At 43.0% G+C, this 17970-nt stretch overlaps 1 protein-coding gene across 9 annotated transcripts in view; it reads left to right on the top strand.

Moving 5' to 3' along the window:
* LOC127000324 (heterogeneous nuclear ribonucleoprotein L-like) overlaps positions 1 to 17970 on the top strand; it is a 268424-nt gene that overhangs the window by 167029 nt on the left and 83425 nt on the right. The gene's annotated exons all lie outside the window — the stretch shown is intronic.

Genomic DNA, 17970 nt, shown 5'->3' with positions numbered 1-17970 from the left:
GCTGACGTCTCTAAGTGGACAGATAGGGCGATACGGCTGTCATTATACTCTTCATTGTATCTACTTGGGTTTAATGGGCAGGGTTATTAGTATTGATATTCATTTGTAGTAATTTTACCTTTTTTTTTCCCCTTGAGGTGAGTTGTTAAAAGATGGCTAAGGAGGCAGAGTAGGATAAAAATAAGACACCTACATTCAGTATTTAAAAAAGAAAATTAATAATGATAAGTAAATAAGATAAATAGAATAAATAATAAAAACAAATAATAACAAGGAATAAATACAAACACCAAAGTACATTCAGTAACAAGCAAATAAAGAAAACAAATAAGGAAAATAAAATATAAATGACATGAAAAAATAAAGAAAATAGATAAATAAATACATAATAAAATAAATGAATTATAAAATAAATAAATAAATAAGTAATAAGGAATAAAAAAAGCAAACACCTACATTCAATCTCATTAGTAAGGGATTCGAGAGCTATTGATAGCATTGGATCTTTTACATTTGGTCTTTTTTTTGTCTAATTTTCTTTTTCTTTCCTTCCATGGTCCTTTTATTGACTCGGGTTGTCTTTAAGGAGGCTGAGGTGGCAAAGAGGATAAAAAAAACTACATTCAATCCCATTAATAAAGGATTCGACAACTATAGATAGCATTGGATCCTTTAAATTCAGTGCTTATTTTGTTTTTTATCGTTTTGTCTATACTTTCCTTAATTAATTTTCTTCCTTGATCCTCCTATTGACCTTGGTTGTCTACGGAGGCCAGAGTGAAAAAAAGGATTAAAACATACGATTCAATCTCATTAGCAAAGGAATCTGAGAACTTCAAATGGCGTTGAGCTCTATTATTTTTGTTATTTTTTCTTGGATATTTCTTTAATTATCCTTTACTATGTGGCTAAGGAATAGAGGAGGATTAAAAAAAACTACATTCAATTGGATTTGGAAGGGGATTGAAAGTGTCTGTGTATTGCTTTGAACCCTTTAACTTCATGCCATTTTTTCGATTTTTCTCATTTTCTTTGTTTTCTTTATCTCTTACCTTTTTATCAGTTTTCTTTGTCTTCTTTATCTCAGTTATATTTTTTCTTTATTTTTTCTTCACTTATCTTTTTTTCTTTATTTCTCGTTAGCTTCTTTATTTTCTATCACTTTTAATCTTTTCTTCACTTCTTTTCTTCCTTTCATCACTTTCCTTATCTTTTCCTCATCTCTGTATCTTATTTTCATCTTTATTTCTCTTTACCTTTTTTCATCTTTTCTTCCTTCTTTCTCTTCTCGCTTAACTTTTCTTTATTTTCCTTCATCTTTTTATCTATTTCTTTCTTTTCTTTTATTTTTTCTCTCTCCATGATCCTTATATTGACGTATCTTGCCGGGCGTTCGTTGCAGAGGGTGGCTGGGGGGGAGGGGGGCTGAGAGAGAGAGAGAGAGAGAGAGAGAGAGAGAGAGAGAGAGGCTGGACGGTATAGAACATCGACCGTTATTGACTTATTTTTTCTCTATTATTCTCTTTTATTATTCTTTTTCTCCTTTGTTTTTCTGGGTTTGTAGAAGTCGTGTTTGTCTGTCCTTGGCGTGTGTGTGTGATTGACGTGAAGAAGGGCAGAGGAAGGGGAGGAGAGAAAAAGAAGGGGGAAGGAAAGGGAAGAGGAAGGGTGGGAGAGAAAAAGAAGGGGGAATGAAGGGGAAGAGGAGGGAAGGAGAGAAAAAGAAGGGGGAAGGAATGGGAAGGGAAGGAGAAAAAATGAATGGGAAGAAATTGAAAGAGGAAAGGAAGGAGAGAAAAAAGAAGAAGGGAAAGAAAGGAATGGGATAGGGAATAGAAGAGAAAGAAGGGGAGGAGAAAAGAGGAGAAGGATAAGAAGGAGAGAAATAGGAAAGGAAGGAGTGAAGGAGAAAATAAGGGAAGGAATGGGAAATGGAAGAAGGGGAGGTGGAAAGAGGAATGGGAGGAGAGTAAGAAGGAAGGAAGAAGAAATGAGAGGAGGAGGAGGAAGAGGAGAAGGAGAAAAGAGGGGAAGGAATGGAAGGAGAGGGAGGGAAAAGAAAGGGGAATGGGAGGAGAGTAAGAAGAGAGGGAGAAGAAATGAGAGGAGGAGGAGGAGGAGAAAAAAAAGGAAGGAATGGAAGGAGGTTTAGTAGAAGAGGAAGGAGAGGGAGGGAAAAGAAAGTGGAATGGGAAGGGAGAAGAAATGAGAGGAGGAGGAGGAGGAGAAAAGAAGGGAAGAAATGGAAGGAGGTTTAGAAGAAGAGGAAGAAGAGGGAGAGAAAAGAAAGGGGAGGGGATGGAAGGAGGAATAGAAGAAGAGAGAGTTAAGGAAGAGGTTGAAGATAGTAAAGGAAACGTTCTTTTTTTCCCCTCCTCTTCCTCTTTTATTAACCTTTCCTCTTTTCCTCCTTCCTTTTGTTCTTTTCTCATTTTGCTCCCTAATATTACTCCTCTTTATCTCCTCCTTTATTCTCTCTCCATTTCCTATTTGATATTCTCTCCTTTTATCCTCCACTTTTCATTCTGCCTCTCTCCTCTTCCTCTCTTACCTCTTGAATGGTAGGTTTCTGGTACACTTTTTTGTGGGTGAAATGGGGCATTGAGGCATTAAGAGGAGGAGGAGGAGGAGGAGGGGGCTGGTCAGGTGGGAGGGAGAAAAGGAAACCGGGGGAGGAGGAGGATCAGAGAAGGAGAGTTGAAAAGATGGAGGAAGGGAAATATTGGAGATGAAAAGAAGAGGAAGGAAAGTAAAGAGTGGGAAGAAAGAAATGAGAGAAAGTAGATGAAAATGAAAGAAGGATAGGAGAGGAGAAAAGAAAGGAAATAATAATAATAATAATAGTTTAAAAAGAAGGGAAGAAGGATAAGGAGGGAGTTAGAATAGAGGGGAGAAAGCAAAGGAGAAGAGAAGGAAGAAATGAGAAAAAAAATAGAAGAGGGACAAGAGGAGGAAGAAAAATATAAAAAAAAGAAAAGGAAAAAAGAAGGAAAAGAGCATTATACTAAAGAATCCAGCGACCGAGCCGAGAAAAACAGTTTGGATAATTTATAGGCGCCGATCTATAGAATCTTTACCGGGAGGAGGAGGAAGAAGAGGAAGAGGAGGAGGAGGAGGGGGGGGGATATGAGGGATGAGGCCAATTTATATCCCTTCCCAACACACGAAATGAGGAATGTGTTGAGACTATGGAATGTGTTGTATTAGCATCTTCATCCCCCATCTTCTTCATCTCCCTTCCTCTCCTCTTTCCTTCCCATCTTCTCCCTGATCTCAACTTTTATCTTCCATTTCCTTCTTATCCTTTATCATATTCCTTTCTTCATCCTTCCTCATATTTCTATCCATTGCTTTCTTCTTCCTCTCCCTTCCTCTTCTTTCCTTCCTTTCTCCCTTATCTCCCATCTTCCATTACCTTCTTATCAGTTATTCTCTTCCTTTCTTCATCCTTCCTCTTATCTCTCTCCCTTGCTTTCTTCTTCCTCTCCTTTCCTCCTTTTTCCTTCCCTTTCTCTCCTCTTTCCTTCCCTTCTCCCTTATCTCCCTTCCTCTCCTCTTTCCTTCCCATCTTCTCCCTGATCTCAACTTTTATCTTCCATTTCCTTCTTATTCTTTATCCTATTCCTTTCTTCATCCTTCCTCTTATCTCCCTTGCTTTCTTCTTCCTCTCCTTTCCTCCTTTTTCCTTCCCTCTCTCTCCTCTTTCCTTCCCTTCTCCCTTATCTCCCATCCTCCATTACCTTGTTATCAGTCATCATCTTTCTTTCTTCATCCTTTCTCTCATCTCCCTTCCTTCCTTCCTTCCTTCCTATCTTTCCAACTCCTATATTTCCCTCTTTCCCCTCGTCTTTCCTTTCTTCCCTCTCCTACAACTACTTCTTCCCCCCTTTTTCCGTTCTCCTCTTCTCGTACTACAACCCCCCTCCTCTCCCTCCTCCTCCTCCTCCTCCTCTTGGCGCCATAACATGAAGGATATAACAAATTTTTATCCGTCCTTCGCGGCGTAGCTCGAACAATATTATGGTGTGTCCCGGAGCCGCAAAATAACGCATATGTATGGAGATGATAAATTCTTCCCTTTCTCTTGCCTTCTGTTCTTCTTTCCCTTCCTCCTTCCCTCCCTTTCTCCCTCCTTTCTTTTCCTTGTCTCCATTTTAATTCGTTTCTTCCTTCCTTTTGCTTCTTTTCCACTCCTCACTTATCTTCTCATTTTCTCCTTCTCTTTTTTTCTTGTCTCCCTTTCATTTGGTTTTCTTTCTTCCTTTCGCTTCCTTTCTCTTCTCTTCCCATCACCCCTTCTTCCCTCCTCCCTTTTATAGTTCTCCCTTTCACTTCGTTTTCTTTCTCTCTTCCTTCCTTTCTTTATACTTCTTTCGCCTATACGTAACAACAAAAATAAATATAACTTTTTTTTTGCCTTTTCTCCTTTCTTCTCCCTCCCTTCCTCCCTTCCTTCATATTCAAGTTGTTTTCTTCTTTTTTTTCTTCTTTTCTTTCTACTTCCTCTACGTAAGAAAAAGTGTATATGATAACTTTTTTTACCTTCCTTCTTTTTCTCCCCTCCTTCCCTCCCCCTCGCTTTCCTCCCCCTTCCCTTCCCCTCTCCTTTCTCCCCTCCTTCCCTTCCCCTCTTCTTTCTCTCCTCTTTCCCTCCCCCTCTTCTTTCCCCCCTCTTTTCCTCCCCCTTCCCTCCCCCTCTCTCCTCCCCCATCCCTCCTCCTCTCCTTTCTCCCCTCCTTCCCTCCCCCTCTCCTTTCTCCCCTCCTTCCCTCCCCCTCTCCTTTCTCCCCTCCTTCCCTCCCCCTCTCCTTTCTCCCCTCCTTCCCTCCCCCTCTCCTTTCTCCCCTCCTTCCTCCCCCCACTTCCCCCGTTTCCGCCTGAACATGACAAGCTTAACACCTTCCCCGTCATCTTCGTCATTCACGGAGACGAAAATGAGGACGTAACAGAATTTTCTTCCGCTGGAGTGTAAGGAATTTAACGTCTTTATCCCTCTTTTCTTCTTTCCCCTTGTTCCTTCCCTTCCTCTTTCTTCCTCTTTCTTCCTTGTGGCGAAGGAGGTGGAAAAAAAAGGAAGGAAAGAGGATGGAAAGAAAACGAAGGAAAGAGGATGGAAAGAAAATGATGCGAGAGGCAGAGCTGTAAAAGGGAGGGGGGAGGAAGAGAAGGGAAGGAAGAAACGAAGGAAAAGGGAGGGAGAAAGTAAAAAAAAATGATCATATATATTTTGTTATTACTTACAGGCGAAGGAGGTGGAAGGAAAGGAAGGAATGAGGAAGGAAAGAAAACGATGTGAGAGGGGGAACTGTCAAAATGAGTGGGGAGGAAGAGAAGGGAAGGAAGAACCGAAGGAAAAGGGAGGGAAAGGGAAGAGAAGAAAAACGAAGAAGTGAAATAATAATAATAATAAAATAAAAAGCGTAGAACATCAAGGCTTAAATTCTGAATAGACAAAATTACATCCAGCCTCCCCTCGAACGTCCACTGAATATATTATAACAAAGGAAGAAAAACTAATTATTGGAGAGAGAGAAAACGGATTAGAGGCCATAGTAATAATGATAATAATAATAATGATAATAATAATAGTAATAATCATAATAATCTTGTTTAATGCGCATATATATGAAGGGATTTTACCTGGATTAAGAGAGGTGAGAGGAACAGGTGTGTCAGAAATGAGAGAGAGAGAGAGAGAGAGAGAGAGAGAGAGAGAGTTAATAAGGCCAAGAGTAAGTGGATTTAGTTCCTTTATAATTCCTTAGATGGCGTTAAAAGATTTGAATATCATTTGTTCCCATAATTTGCTCTTTGATTCCATTCCTCTATTTTCCCTTTGTTTCCCCTTTTAACATCACATTTAACATTTAACCTAACCTAACATTTCAGTCTTCTTTCCAATTATTTTTGAGGGGAAGAAGGGAGGGGGAGATAAGGGGAAACGTGAGGGATCAGTTGAAGGGAAGGGGAGACAGTAGGGGAAGGGTAAGAACGAAGGGAGGAAGGGAAGGGAAGAAGAGGAAAGGTATTGTAAGGTAAGGCAAAGGTAAGGGGAGAGGGAGGGAAGGGAAGGGAAATGGTAGGAAGAGGTGAGGGGATTGAATGAAGGGGGAAGAGGAGGGAGAAAGGGAAGTGCGTGGAAGGGTAAGAGGAAGAATGAATGAGGGAAAGGGAAGGGAAGAGGGGAGAAATAGAGTGATGGGAAGGGAAGGGGAATTTTAAGAATGAAGATGGGAGGGGAATAGAGGAGAGTGCGGAAGTAAGAGAAAGGGGAGAAGGAAGGGAGGTAAAGGGGGGGGAGGGGAGAGGAGAGAAGGAAGGAGAGAAAAGGGGGTGAGGGAAGGGAGGCAAAATGGGGTGAGGGGAGAAGGGGGGCGGAGGGGGCTGCCATCACTCACCTCTCTGTTTATTCATTAATGAGAGGGGGAGGCGCGCCCTGTCTGATTTATGCAGGTGAGAGAGAGAGAGAGAGAGAGAGAGAGAGAGAGAAAACGAAACCAAACCTAACTTAACCTAACCTGGACACACACACACACACACACACACACACACACACACACACACACTGACAAATGACCCTTCTCTTTTCCTCCTCTATTTCCTATTCCTCGTGATTTTCTTTCTTTTCTTTAATCTTTTCCTTCCTCCCCTTATTTTTTTTTCTTTCTAAATCTGGCCAAAAAGGAAGAGACGATTTATCCCGGTATTGAAGATGTCATGAGAGAGAGAGAGAGAGTTGGCATTGATTATTGAAATTCCGATTGGTAAGGACATTGTTGTTCTTTTTTGTTGTTGTTGTTATTATTATTATTATTATTATTATTATTGATTTTTTGTTACGTTGAAAGTTTACCCGTTATCTCCTTCCTTCCCTTTTTTCCCCTTCCTTCCCTTCCTTTCCTTCCTTCCCTTCATTCCTTCCCGTTCTCATTCTTTTATTTCCCTCTCCTTTCCTCTTTAATTTATGTCATTCCTCTCCTCCCTTCCCTTCCCTTTATCTTCTCTCCCCTTTCCCTTCCGTTCCATTCCCCTTTAAATCCCTTCCCATCCTTCATGCAGTTTCTTTCCTCCTTCCCTCCCCCCCCCTTTTTTTTACATTTCCTTTCCTTCCTTTGCTCTTTTTTATCTTCTCTTCCCATTTTCTTTCCCTTTTATTTCTCTTCTCGTTCCCCATTCAGTTTATTTCCTCCTTTCCTTTCCCTTTTTTTTTCTTTTCCTTCCCTTCCTTTGCACTTTTCTCTTCCCTTCTCTTCCCATATTCTTTCCCTGTTATCTCTTCTTTCATTTTTTCCTCCATTTCCTTTCCTTTTTCTTTTTGCATTTCATTCCATTCCTTTTCTCTTTTTCTCTCTTTCCTGTCCCATCCCTTCCCTTCCTTGCCCTTCCCCTGCCACAAATGACCCTTCTCCCCTTACCCCTTCCCCTCCCTCCCTTACCATCACTAATGCACCCTAACCTCCCCTCTTTCCTCCCCTCTCTCACCTCTCCCATTCCCAACACTTCCTTCCCTCCCCTTCCTCCTCTCCCCTTCCCTTCCTCCTTTCCCCTCTCCAGCTGCTAATGTATGTTTATATTTTCCTCCCCATTCCTCCCTTTCCTTTTCCTCCCCTTCCCCTCCCCTCACCAACATATTATCATCACCTCCCCCTCCTCTTCCTCATCTCTTCCTCCTCCTCCTCCTCCTCCTCCTCCTCCTCCTCCTCCTCCTCCTCTTCGTACCCCTTACTAATGTGCCTTCATGCCTTCTCCCCCTCTTCCCCTCTCCCTTCCTCTTCATCCTCCTCTCCTCCCTTCCTGTTTCTTCAATTCTCCTTCTCTCCCTTTTCTTACCCTTCCTCCTTTTGTTTCTTCCTCCTCTCCCGTATCTCTGTCTCTCCCCTTCCTTTTCCTCTCTCCCTTTTTCCCAATTCTTCCCTTACATATATTTTCTCCTGTATCTCCCCTCCCCTCTTCCTCTCCTCGCTTCCCCCCTTCTCCTTTTACCCATCCTTCCTTCCCTCTCCCTACCTATATATATTTTTTTACTGTCCTTTCTCTCCCTTTCTCTGTCCACTTCCTACCTATCGTTTATCCCTCTCATTCTACCTTACCTATCATTCTCCTTCCCCTTCTCTCTCTTACCTCCCTCTTCTTCTTAACCCATCATAATTCTTTGCCTTCACCCTCCCTCCCCCCTCTCCCCCCCCTCACCTTTCCTTTGTGTTCTGGGTCGTGGCAAACAAGAGTAATGTCAAGCCTCAGGTGCGCGGCCTCACCTTTTCCTCTCATTTCTCCCTTATATTCTTTCCTTTATTTCTCTTCCTCCTCCTCCTCCTCCTTCTTCCCCCTCTTTCATTTCTTTCTCTTCGCATACTTCTCCATCCTCCCCCTTCTCCATTTCTTCCTCCTCTTTCTCTCTTTCGATTCCCTTTTTCCTCTTTCTCTTCTCGTAGTTCTTTCCCTGTCTCTCCTTTTTCCTCCTCCTCCTCCTCCTCCTCCCTCTTTTATTTATTTCTCCTCTCGTACTTCTTCCCCACTCCATTTTCTTCCTCCTCCTCCTCTTTCTCTTTTCTCTTTCCTTCTCCCTTTCCCTCTTTCTCTTCTCGCATTTCTTTCCATTTCCTTTTTTCCTCCTTTTTTTTTCTTTCTCTTTCCTTCCTCCTTTTCCTTTTCTCGTACTTCTTTCCCTGTCTCCTTTTTCCTCCTCCTCCTCCTCCACGTCACCCGGCCAGGAACACGACAATTACCTGCACCAGAAGACTTGTCCTGGCGGGGCGCGACCTCGACCTGCGACCTTGGCAACACTGGGGGGAGGTGGAGGAGGAGGGGGAGGAGAGGAGATGACGAGAAAGGAAGAAGGTGGAAATGTAAGGAGGAGAAGGGGACGAATAAATAAGGAAAACAAGAAAACAAAGAACAAGAAAATATGATGATGATAAATGGGGGAGGCCTCAAAAGAAGGAAGAAAAAAAAAGAAAAAAAGAAAATGTTATTGATTGTGAAGGAAATGAAGGAAAAAAAAAGATGACGAGAAGGAGAAAACTATTGATTATGAAGGATATGAAGAAAAAAAAAGATGACGAGGAGGAAACTAATAAAACTAAGGAGAAAAATAAAATAAAAGATAGCAATAATGAAGAAGAGGAGGTAATGAAGATATAGAGAAGAAAGAGAGAGGCGAGGAGGAGGAGGAGGAGGAGGAAAAAGAGAAGGAAGAGAGAGAAAAAAATAGTAAGTGAGATGGGATGATGAGATGAAAAGGAAGCTGAAGACGATGACAAATAATAGAGGAGGAAGAGGAGGAAGAAGAAGAAAAGGAAGAAGAAGAAGAAGAAGAGGAGGAGGAGGAGGAGGAAAATGAGGGCGGATTCTGGAAAGTTGTTAATACGTGTAGGAGGAAAAGGTTGAAGGTGAGAGAGAGAGAGAGAGAGAGAGAGAGAGAGAGAGAGAGAGAGAGAGAGAGAGAGCATTGGGCGTGGTCGTTAGTAAATGCATTGGCGAATCTAAACCTCCTCCTCCTCCTCCTCCTCCTCCGTCATGAGTAATCAGTTGATGTCATTATGAGAAAACTGGAATTTGGGAAGAAAAAAAAAATGAGAGAGAGAGAGAGAGAGAATGTAGGTTAGAGAAGTGAGTGAAAATCAGGTTAAGAAGGTGAGCAAGAGAGAGAGAGAGAGAGAGAGGTGCAGAACCAGCACGAACCAGCTGAGCAGCCTGGAGCACCGTCGCCGCCCGCGCTGCCTGACGGTGCTACCAAGGGCACAAGTGGGCCTAGTGCTGCGCCTCCCTCCTCCCGCTCCAGCACCCTGCCTTCTCCATTGTGAAACCTCACTGCTGATGTGGATGTGAGCGCAACTGTCCACTCAGCAGATGAAGCCACGTCCCACAGTGGCTACTCCTACACCCACCGTAAACATGTATATAATTCTTTTAAATAGCTCCCAACTTTAGAAAATACACATAATGTAATGTACTACTACTGTTGTTTTATAAAAAAAAAAAAAAAAAAAAAAGAGAGAGAGAGAGAGAGAGAGGTGAAGGGTGAATGTAAAAGTTACCATCCCTTCCTTTCCTCCCCTTCTTTTCCCTTCCCTTCTCCCTTTCCCATTTTCCCCTTCTCTTCCTCTTTCCCTTCTTTCATACCCTTCCACTATCCTCCCATTCCTTTCCCCTCCTGTTCCCTTCCTTCTCCCTTTTCCCTTCTCTCCTAACCCTCCCTCCCCTCCCCTTAATCCCCCCGCCCTTGACCCCTTCACCTCCCTTCACCTATCACCCCAAGCGTCACTCCTTCACCCCAGCACACCCACATCCTTTCACCTATTCACCCCATCCTTATTACTACCTCCGCCCCTCTCCATCACCACCCAAGTTCTCTTCACCTATTCCTTCTTCCCTCTTCTCCTTTTCCTTCTCCCCTCTTCTCCTTTTCCTTCTTCCTCCATTTTCTCCCTCCCATTCTCTCACACCGTTCACCCTTCTCTTTCCATTCCTTGCTTCCTATTACTTCTCCCCTTCCCTTCTTTCTCTCTTCTACTGCCTCCTCTTTCTTTTCTCCCCTCTTCTGTTTTTTCCATCTTTTTATCCCCCATTTTTCCTTCTTCCTTGTTTCCCTTCACTTCTGTTTTCCTTCCCTCACTCTTTTCCTTCTACCCTCTCTTTTCCACTCCCTATCACAATCTTCCCCTTCTTTCCTCTCCCCCCCTTCACATTTTCCCTCACACCTATCCCCCTCTTCTTCCTCTCTTCCACTGTTCCCATCACTATCATCTTCCCTCTCCCTTCTGTCTTTCCTCTCCTTACTATCTTCTTAACCTTTCTTCTGCGTCTTCCTCCCTTCCCTCTTCTTTTTCCTTATTCCCATCTTCTTTGTCCTCCTTCCTCCTCATTCTTTTTGCTCCTTCCCCTCTTCTTTTTCCTCATTCCCCGTTCTTCCTCCTCCTTTCCCTCTTCTTTTTTCCTTCTTCCTCATCTTTTTCTTTCTTCCCCCTTCTTCCTCCTCCTGCTTCTCCTTCTTCTACCTCCTCCTGCTTCTCCTTCTTCTACCTCCTCCGACCCACTTCTTCCTCCTGTTTGCACCCCCCCCCCCCCCCTCTTTCTCCTCCTTGCCCCTCTTCGCCTCCCACTAACCTCCCACGCCCTTCTTCCTCTTCTCCCCCCCCTTCACCCAATTCCCACTGCTACCTGTTACCTGAGCCCCAGAAACCAGTCCACCGTGTTACCTGAGAATCCTTACCTGTCCTATTTTATTTATTTCTACCCCCTTTTTTTAGCCTCCTGTCATGTCCTATACTTGTCCATTATTTTTTTCTTTAGCTTTTTATTACTTTTTACGAGCCGACCTTTACTGTGCTGCCCTGCCTCCTTTTGCTCCTTGTCTCTCCGTGTTCATTTTTTTTACCCGTGATGAGACGAAGGAAATAAAATAATGGATTGGAAGGAAAGATGGAAACAGAAAATGGAAGATAATAAGAGTAAAGGAGACGAAAGAATGAAAGAAAATGGGATGTAACAAAGAGAATAACGAGGGGAGAAAGCAGATCATGGCAAATATAGAAAGATGAAAAGAAAATAACAATAAGAAGAAGAAGAAAAGAGGAAAGAGAAGATAATAACACAAGAGTAAGGAGACAAAAAAAAGGAGGAAATTGTTGAGATGAAAGAACGAAGACAATAATAATAATGATAATAATAATAATAATAATAATAATAATAATAATAATAATAATAATAATAATAAAAAGAGGAAACCGGGAAATGCTGAAATGAAGAACTAGAAAAAGAAGACGAGAAAAGAAAGGTACAAAGTAGAAAAAGAGAAGAAAGACGAGAAGACAAAGAAGAAAAAGAAGACAAAGAGGCATAGAACACGAAAAGAGAAGGAAGAAAAAGAACAAGGAAGGGAAAGGAGAAGAGAAGGAAGAAGAACATGAGAAGACAGAAAAAAAGAAGACAAAGAAGAAAAAAAGAACAAGGAAGGGAAAATAGGAAATGAGGAGAAAAAAGAAATGGAAGACAAAGAAGAAAAGAAAAAGAACAAGGAAGGGAAAATAGGAAATGAGGAGAAAGAAGAAAAAAAGGGAGACAAAGAAGACAAAGGAAAAGAACAAGGAAAGGAAAAGAGGAAATGAGGAGAAAGAAGAAAAGGAAAGGAAGACAAAAAAGACAGAGGAAATGAGGAAAAAGAAGGAAAGAAAAGGAAGACAAAGAGGAGGATCACCACCGTGGGCGCATTTAATTAAGGGAAGACAAGGAGGACTCTGCCGTGTCTATGTGTGTGTGTGTGTGAAGAAAATGAGAACCGTGTGGAGTCGAGAATGGAGGATAAAATATACATAAATGTGATGTTTTGGGGTGAAGACAACTTATTAGGAAAGGTCTTTGTTTGGAGTTGGTATTGATAGTGTTGTCTTTTTGTTTTCTTTTCTTTTCCTTCTTTTCCTCTCTGCTCTTCCTTTTCCTTTCTTATGTTTCCTTTTCTTGTTTGTTCCTTATTCCTTGCAGTTTTTAATTTTCCTTTGTTCATATTTCCTTTCTTCTTTTATACTTCATGTCATATTCTCCTTTTTTCTCTCTCCTTTCTTATTTTTCCTCTTCTTGTTTCCTCTTTTTCCCTCGTTTCCTCTTTTTCCCTTTCAGTTCTTCATTTTTTCCTTTCCTTTCTTCATATTTTCTTTCCTCTTTCCTTCATGTCTTTTTCTCCTTTTTCCTTTTTTTCCCTCTATTTCCCCTTTTCCTCTCGTTTCCTTCTTTTTCCTTTCAGTTCTTCATTTTCCTCTCTTCATATATCCTTTCCTTTTTTTCCTTCATGTCTTTGCCTCCGTTTTCCCCTTTTTTATTCCTTTTCCTGTTTTCTTTTTTCTTTCCTTCCTTTGTGTGTAAAAATAGTCATACCCCGTTTTTCCTCTTCCTCTTATTCATCACCATTATTCTCTGCTTCTTTCTGTTCATTTTCCTCCTCTTCATTTGGTTCCTACGATTTCTCCTCCTCCTCCTCCTCCTCTTCCTCCTCATCATCATCATATTCTGTTTCTCCTTTCTCCTCATTTTCCTCCTCTTCAATTTATTCCATCTATTTTTCATCATCATAATCATCTTTTCTCTTTCCTCTTCTCCTCCTCCTCCTCCTCCTCCTCCTCTTGCAATGACCGTCTGGCTTTGAAAAGTTGCAGAGTCGTCAAATTGATGTGAAAAAAGTACAATTACAACCATTAGAGAGAGAGAGAGAGAGAGAGATACGTTGTTGTTCCATTATGTCATGTTGCTCGCAGGAGGCTTAAAAAAAAAAAAAACGCAATTATGCTCATTTCCCACTTTAAAAATAGCGAATTCCCGCCATTTGTCAGTCAAGGGGAAGCGGAATTATGACGAAAATTGCTGAAAAACGTTTTGCAGGGCGAGCCACAAACGTTGACTGCCCCTCCCCTTAACCCCCTCCCTTTCCCACCCCCCTACATATCCACCACCACCAATCACCATCACCAACCAAAAAAGACTATCACCATCATCACCACCATTATAGTTATCATCAACACTATCACCACCACCTCAGTCACCATTACCAACCCCACAAAAGACGCTATCACCACCACCACTATCATCATCCCTATTACCACTGTCACCATCACCACTGCGTTTTTGTCATCACCATCACCACTGTCATAACCACCACCAAAATCACCCCCACCATTACCACCACCAAGTCACTCCCACCATCACCACCACCAAGTCACTCCCACCACCACCACCTATACTAATACCACTACCAACAACAACCACCACCACCATCACCACCACCATTCAACCTCCAGCCAGCCAACGAGGAAAGCGGGAAAAAAATGAAAAATAAAAATCCTCCGACTTCCAATTTCCACCTGTAGAAAAATTGTGTAATTAGCGTCATCACAGGTAAGGCCATCGAGAGGCTTCGGTTAAAACGTGCATAATGGCAACCAACGGACGGACGAACGAACACCACCACCACCACTAACAACAACAAGAACAACAACAACAACACTACAGCCACCTTAGCAACTAAATTCAATTTACATACATACATACATACATACATACCCACTGCTACTGCTTATATTACTACTGCTGATTCTGCTACTACTACTACTACTACTACTACTAAATAATAATAATAATAATAATAATAATAATAATATTACTACTACTACTACTACTACTACTACTACTACTACTACTACTACTACTACTACCACTACCATCACCACCACCACCATCACCACTTCAACTACCACTACTACTTCTACCACCACCACTACATACTACTACTACTACTACTACTACTACCTCTACTACTACTACTACTACTACTACTACCACCACCACCACCACGACCAGCCTTCCTCTACCCAACCTCCCGTAATACCACCACCACCACCACCACCGCCGCCGCCGACGCCGCACTCCCATAATCACCTGCCATTCCTAATTAATTTCAAGGTGGAATGCTCGATGATTCTCTCTCTCTCTCTCTCTCTCTCTCTCTCTCTCTCCCCCCCTTCCCCTTCCCCTTCCCCTTCCACCTGACCCCCTCCCTCTCCCCCCATCCCCTTTTACCTCTTTCAAGCGCTAATTAACAAGAACCTATTTAACTCCACCTCTTCTCCTTGCCCTCTGATTCTCTCTCTCTCTCTCTCTCTCTCTCTCTCTCTCTCTCTCTCTCTCTCTCTCTCTCTCTCTCTCTCTCTCTCTCTCTCTCTCTCTCTCTCTCTCTCTCTCTCCCCTTTAGTCCTCTTCTTTCCCTTTCATTCTTATTTCATTACTTTTCCTCCTTTTTCTCTTATTTCTTCTTTTCTTCTTCCTTTCCTCTTTTCTTTCCCTTACTTTATTTTCCTCCATTTCTTTCTTTATCCCTCTCTCCCTCTCTCCTTTCTTTGACTCCTTTTCTCCATTTCTTTCCTCTACTTTCACTCCCTTTCTCTCCTCCCTTTTCCTCCGCCCTCTTTCTACTTCCCTCCCTTTTCTCCCCTTTCCAAATACTTCACCCTTTTCTTATCTCCCCTCACCCTTTCACTCTCTCCCTCCTTCCTTTCCATTTTAATTCACATCCTCTCCCTATCCCTTTATTCTCTCTCTCTCTCTCTCTCTCTCTCTCTCTCTCTCTCTCTCTCTCTCTCTCTCTCTCTCTCTCTCTCTCTCTCTCTCTCTCTCTCTCTCCCAAGTTCACATCCCCGTGTAATGCGACTTTGGTTAGGGTTTGCTTTCTTATATGCTAGTTTTCTCTCTCTCTCTCTCTCTCTCTCTCTCTCTCTCTCTCTCTCTCTCTCTCTCTCTCTCTCTCTCTCTCTCTCTCTCTCTCTCTCTCTCTCTCTCTCTCTCTCTCTCTCTCTCCCGCAATACTATTCAAACTTTTATTCCCACGCTAAGCTTATTACGTTATTCAATTATTCGTTTTTTTCACACACACACACACACACACACACACACACACACACACACACACACACACACACACACACTTTCATCCCACGCCCGCTGTTTCTAATCTTCTTACATAATAGTATTTTCTTTCGTTTATCTATCGTTCCTTCGTCTATATAATTTCACAGCGAACTCTTTTTATCTCGAAAGTTGAACCGTATAATGTTTACCTAGATACCATGTTGTGTTTTTGACTGGCTGGATGGCTGAGGTGTTAGCTGACTGAATGGCTGAAAAATAACTGAGTCCCTGGCTGAATGGATGGCTGAGTGACTGGCTGACTGAATTAATGTATGGATGGATGGATGACTGAGACTGGCTGGCTGGCTGGGTAAATGGCTGAGGGACTGGCTTTCTCGGTGGCTGGATGGCTGAGGGACTGGCTTTCTGGCTGGCTGTATGGCTGTATGGCTGAATAACTGAATGGTTGGCAGACTGATTGGCTCGATGGCTGAGTGTCTGGCTGATTTTCCTCCTGGATGGGTTGGTGGGTGGGTGACTGGTTGGTTGGGGGTGGCTGGCTGGCTGACTGGCTGGTTGGTTAGGGGTGGGTGACTGGCTGGTTGGGTGGGTGACTGGCTGGTTGGGGGTGGATGGTGGTTGTCTGGCTGGTTGGGGGTGGGTGGGTGGTTGTCTGGGTGGTGGGGTGGGTGGTTGTCTGGGTGGTGGGGTGGGTGGTTGGGTGTGTGTGTGGTTGTCTGGCTGGTTGGGAGTGGGTGGGTGGTTGACTGGCTGGTTGGGGGTGGGTGGGTGGTTGTCTGGCTGGTTGGGGGTGGGTGGGTGGTTGACTGGCTGATTGTGGATGGGTGGGTGTTTGTCTGGCTGGTCGGAGGTGGGTGGGTGGATGGTTGTCTGGCTGGTTGGCTTGGGATAACAGATTCAGGCGCGCCCTGTTTTGGTTCCACACGCCTGATTTGATGTTATTCCAATACTGTTTTGGTATTCCCGCCGCCCCTTATTCGGATGTACGGCCTGTCTGCATTAGAAGCTCCTCGGATATATATCGCTTTCGGCATAACGTATATCCGCTCTGTTTCCCTTGGTGGTGTATCGCTGGGACGATTATTCATCGGCCGGAGCCGAGAGGGATGAGGAAAAAAGCCTTCGTGTAACATAGGGAGAGATAGGAAGCGATACTCACGCAATAGGGAACATATATATAAAGATTGGATGCTGTTTGGACGATTGGGAATATTGAATGGACTTGGTTAGGTCATGTCATGTGTATAATGGATGGACTTTTAATGGGTAATAGATGGACAGCCAAGGTAATGGAGTGGCAACCCAGGAACTCGTGTAGAAGTCAGGGCAGATAGAGATTTAGGGGGAGGTTTGGAAAGTAGACGGCCGTATTCTTAAACATTTCAGCCCACACACACACATTTAACAAGGCTTTCGTAGGCGTTTTGGGCATTTCCAGAGGTAGTCTAATGGCCTTGGAGGTAGTTTGACCCTTCTTATGTAACTAGAACCTTTACTAGACCAGAAAGCAGTGGAGGACGTTTGGAAAGGCCGACGATGATGATGATGGTGTATATATGTATAAAAGTATGACGTTTCTGTCTTCCCACTCTTGATATGACGTTGGCGCAATAGTGTTTCTTTTGTCTGATGGTCCAGCGTTCGATCCCCTTGGTTCAGTGCGCAGAGAGAATAAAGAATGAAAGGATATTGGCAGTGGAGTAGAATGACTATTATTTTCTTTTATTTTCCCGGCTGGCGTTGGGTATATATTCTTTTTCCTGTTTCACTGTTCGGCGCCGTTGGTTTAGCGGGCAAAGGGAATGGAGAATGAGGCGCGCTGGGTGAGGCTTGATTTTGCATTTTATATATTTCTGGCGACTGACTCAATCTATTTCCTATAACGTTCTGACGCAATCCATTTTCCATAACGTTTCGCAGCCCAAGCACACACGTTTGACAGGGCTTTCGCAAGGGTTGTCTTTGTGTGTGTGTGTGTGTGTGTGTGTGTGTAGTTTTATGACCCCGGTGATAGTTTGACAAAGCTTCTGTACCGTAGCCGTGAAGAAATAATTACAACCCGATTAATCTCAGTTTCGGGCTTTGGAAGTGTGTGTTTGGTAGTTTTATGAGCCTAGTGATAGTTTGACAAAGCCTCAGGAGCATGAACGTAAATAAAGAACTTATGAGAGCCCCAATTAATCTCTTTGGCATTTAGAAATAGATGTGGCAACCGTTTCAGCGCTTAAGGACATATTGGACAAGGCTTTCGTAGGAGTTTTGTATGAGAACCCCGACTAATCAATCTCCTTTTCGACATTTAGAAGTATATGTGGCAACCGTTTCAGCGCTTAAGGACATATTGGACAAAGCTTTCGTAGGAGTTTTGTATGAGAACCCCGACTAATCAATCTCCTTTTCGACATTTAGAAGTATATGTGGTAACCGTTTCGGCGCCCAAGGACACACAAAACATAAGACTTTCGTAGGAGTTTTGTGTTCGTGCAATTCCAGTAGTTTTATGACCCTGGTGGCAGTTTGACGAAGCTTCTGTACCTGGAACGTGAAAAATAAGCACTC

The sequence above is a fragment of the Eriocheir sinensis genome, chromosome 18 (genome assembly GCF_024679095.1).
Source record: "Eriocheir sinensis breed Jianghai 21 chromosome 18, ASM2467909v1, whole genome shotgun sequence".
NCBI lineage: Eukaryota > Metazoa > Arthropoda > Malacostraca > Decapoda > Varunidae > Eriocheir > Eriocheir sinensis.
Note: the sequence above shows the minus strand (reverse complement) of the source record. Positions and strands in the feature narration are given on the sequence as shown.